The sequence below is a fragment of the Berghia stephanieae genome, chromosome 2 (genome assembly GCF_034508935.2).
Source record: "Berghia stephanieae isolate SIO BIC M18660-M18661 chromosome 2, UCSD_Bste_1.3, whole genome shotgun sequence".
In the NCBI taxonomy this organism is placed as follows: Eukaryota; Metazoa; Mollusca; class Gastropoda; order Nudibranchia; family Aeolidiidae; genus Berghia; species Berghia stephanieae.
This window is the reverse complement of record NC_088361.1, coordinates 84,062,518-84,067,331: the sequence shown is the minus strand read 5'-3', so window position 1 is coordinate 84,067,331 and position 4,814 is coordinate 84,062,518.

Genomic DNA, 4,814 nt, shown 5'->3' with positions numbered 1-4,814 from the left:
TACATATTTGTGAAGTTAAATTTATTTTAAAATTTAAATCATGACAATTCCTACTTAATTACAACAACAATATCAGGATTTTGCAACAACAACAAAAAAAAAGAAAGCACAAGCTGATTAGGAAGATTTTCATATTTCTGAAGTCATTTTAGGACAATAGGATGGAGTGGCAGAGCCAAACATTATACATGTCTGTAAAAGTCTGGGACAACCTCCTCTGTGAAAACTCAATCTTCTTCAATTGGGATATATATATATATATATATATATATATATATATATATATATATATATATATATATATATATATATATATATATATATATAGTATTTTAACTACATGTGTCCTGTTCTTCAGTGAAGGAAATTAGTTTCAGCCAAATGTCCACAATCTATAGCATAAATGAATATAAAAAAATAGTTATTGAAGTACGACATATACCCAGACTTGGTGCACACCCTGTATTTTTGGATATTTCATCAGTTATTAACCCTTAAAAGCAGGAGTTGAGTTCACTGTAACCTAAATCTTACTATTTTTACACAAGAAAAGAAGGGGAAAAAATAGCCTTGTGATTCTATATAGCACAATTCAACTACATGTGCTCAAAGTACTTTACAAGGGGTGCAAAGTCAACAGCAACATTTAACGAATAGCATGATAGCGCCAAGGTTGTAACATTGCTGTTCCTGGCCAGTGCAGAGATAGAATGACTTCATTAGGGTTCCACTGTAACTTAACCCATGTCTAATATTTTTGGTTATAAATGTAATTTTCAGCGCCAGTCAAATTGATACTAAGCTGCTAGAAGCTGTGGACTGTAAAAAGCAATGAACAAAAATTAAAATAACAGCTTCGAAAAAGAACAAACCAAAAATGTTTTGGGCTCATTACCTTTCTCCAGCCAATAACAAAAGAGTAAAAAAATGTTTTTACAAGTTTTATTATTGGCTGAAGAAGGATTTTGAGTCCAAAACGTTCCATGTTTGGTATTTTTTTTCGAAACCATTATATTATTTTTTTTTCCAGAAATTTTCAGCACCTACATCACCCAGACACTACGCTTATATCAAAAATTATGATTTAAGAGAAATTTTTTCTCACTTTGAAAGGTTTAATAAGTGATGAGCAGAGTTATAAGTGATCACATGACTGGTGTGATAATGGATCCCAGACCCAACAAGCTCATATTTACCAAGACATGCCAATAAATGAGGAAAGCAACATTCCCTGTATTGGGCAAGGGGGTTGTTTAGTTTTTGTTTTCTTAAACAATTAAGTATGAAGCCTTGCATTCATTCATGTATCGGATATTATGAGAACTGACCCTGGGTCCTGCCAATCTCCTTGCACCCAAGGTCCATTAAGCCAACCACCACAACTATGTATGTACGAATGATTTTTTTTCATTGATTGAGATATGAATATGGCATCACTAAATTATTTGATTTCAGTGGCAAGTATAATTGTGGCTTTTGTTATGGCACTTTTATTTTTACCGCATCTGAATGGTGTAACATTTTGGATACTAAAACAGGAAATTAAAAATGACAAAGATCAAGAGGATTATATCAAACATCGAAAAACCAATTTATTAGTATATCCCATGTCATATTCTCTTTTTAAGTGTTTTATGGCGCCTGTGACACATTTAGGTCATTTCAGTTCCAGTAAAAAGGAAGAAAATGGGGTTGGAAAAAAAAATCTATATTAAAAGTACACAAGAAAAAGTAAAAGGCAAAGGTGAACGCTTCAAATAGTGAACAGATGTAGATCCCAAGAGCAGAGTGCTTGGTTTTAGATCACCCAAAATCTCATCCAGACACAAGCACAGGATTCCACGAGGAGGATACACTTGAATGCTTACAAATATTATTCAAAACAGATAACATAAACAGAGATGATTTATGATTTTATAAGGGAAAAAAATATCATCTCCCAAAACTATAGCTATACATAAGCCTGTCTCCCTCCCAGCCAAGGACTACGGCCAGGGCCAGGAACATCGAGTACATAATCTCATTCCTAGACAAAGACGGAAAGCAAGTTGGAAAACAGATATAGGGGGACAAAAGACACAGCAAGAGACCTCACTGCCCACTATGGGAGGTAAAAAAAAAAAACCTCACCCAGTATTTCGTGTCATAATTAGAATCTAAATTACTCGGCTTAATGGGAAAATCTTGAGGTCTATCGGATATTTCCGATTGTATTAACCACACCAGTATTACATTTAGATCAAAATGTGAGCAATTTAGTCTTCCATTATGTCACCAAATTTTATTTAGCTGCTATTTCTTGTTTTTAAATGATCTTATTTGAAAGAACCCCTGTTTGAAGATGTCACTTATTACTGCAGAGAGATGTGCACATTCCTGAACCGTTGATACTTGTTCATGATGACTTGTGTGTTGGTGTTCGAACAGTTTAAAGGTGGGTTAAGTGTTTTACTGACTGTCTACCACTACCAACATTAATAACTAGGTTTGTGGTTTTTATTCACAAAGACTACAGCATATCAACACTAAAATAAAATTGACATTCTTAATCGGGACAATCGCGGATAATACAGACTCTTTGCCAACGGCTTGAAATTTCATATGAAAGTGTTGGATATATCATTTCAGAAATATTGGGTTACAGAATAGCGTGTGCTCCTTAAAATGCTCACACAAACACATGATCACTTTGAAAGAGGAAGTTTTCTTGAGAGTCGTAGAGCACCCCCTTTACAGTTTCGATTTAGCTCCAAGTGACTTTTTCCTTTTCTTAAGTAAGATTTAAGAGACACCTAAAGGGGGCAAATTTTGGCAATGATGCCGAAGATAGACCGAGGTGGCTCAATGGTGTCCAAGTTTGCCACCTGATTTCCTCTGCGATGCGATGCAATAACTGGTGTGTTGTTGTGGCTCTGTGTGGATGGGAATGATGACTAGTTGAAATTTAAAATGATAAACGGAAATGACATAAACTATTCCTTGCTTTGATACCTTTGTCAATTTCGTATCTAATCTATAGTTTTGAAAATACAAGAGTGGCGTCAAGACTTTTCAATCAAACCTTGTAGTTTATAATATAAAACATTTTTTTATCAAAGACAAAGCAAATGCAGATTGAGTGACTACATTTCATCATCATTAATTAATGGCATTAATCCATGTATATAACTTGAAAAACAATGAAAAATTATGAATAAATCTGGGGAGCGTGATAGCAAACACAATATAAATAATGATTAGTACTCTACTCACAACCCAAAAATTTAAAAAAAGCAATTTGTAACCATGCATTGGGTAAAATGTTCACAACATCAGCCCTCCAGTTGCATTTATAATATGTTTGAGATAAGTTAGTGAGAACTAATCCCACAAATGATGGTCTAAAAACAAACACAAAGAGCTCATTGTGTTATCAACTTTATTCCTTCTAATAAAACGGCTCATAAATAAGCATATGTCCTACTTCTGTGTTTGAATATGTAAAGAATTGAGGAGCGGCAATAGTGCAGATTAAAACCCTAATGCGTGTTATACAATATATTGCGAGAAAAATAACTATCCCCAAAAAAGCATCATATCTGTGCGATACCATTACAAAATGTGTGAACAAGAAATGAATTGAAGTAAAAGTGTTAAATGTTCAAATGTGTCAAACAAGATTTATTTTTGTCAATGGCTGAACTCAGAATTTTAGTTGCAGGAGTTATACACTCAGCTTGTTCACCAATTTCTAAAATAACAAGCATTGAGTTAGTGGTGCAGTGCTATTTTGACACATTTAAAATACAACACTCACTAAGTTCTATCTAAAAAAAAAATTACGATTTTTTGACAAATCTTTTTCTGAAGCATAGGAATAAGTTTGAATATTACTAATTTTGACTGATCTGTGATGCCAAGCTAATTCAATAATTTTTTATCATCGCTTTTGGTGTTACAAAATTGTGGGAAATATGTCTCCCAGAAAATATACAAGTAGGTAAACTTTTGATTTTAATAAGTGAAATATTTCATAAATAAAATATTTAAATTTTGTATCACCGTAATTTAAAAAACAGATCGTTTTTAAAACTTGACTCAAACATTTTTACATTCATTCAACATGAAGGAAGATCAAGGAATAAGCACCTATAGTAATTTTTAATATTATGCAAATTTTGAACATTCATTGGTGGTTACAACAGAATTTTCAAGACAACAACAAAGGGATATCTATCTGATACTAATAAATAGAATTAGAATAGGAAAACTATGTAGATTTTATTACTGGAAGCTATCATTTAATTTAAAGGCACAACGTTCACATTGGTGTTTATTCGAGCCCTGACAACAAATACATTTAATGTTTATAGAGAGAAAGGTATTTTACATTTCAAAAGGTAATTCAGTTTAGCACAAGATTCATTAGAAACAATAACTTTTTATATATATATATATATATATATATATATATATATATATATATATATATATATATATATATATATATATATATATATATATATATATATATATATATATATTCGGATGAAATATGGCAAAATAATTTTTTAGACGATCAATCTCAATAACATCTTGTCGTTCACATGTTAACTCTCCACATGGCGAATTATTCTTTAATATTTGATAAATATTTTTAAAAATTCATTAAATAACTGAATTGTGAATATCACCAAAGTTGTACACAGCAAGCTTTGTTATGATGGCACTGTAACTCCAAATCACCAGGTGCAATGACAGCAAATCCAGCTGCTCCTGTTATCACAATGGAGAACTGCCCGGCATTATTTTCTTCCGTTTAATTGTAGATTTTG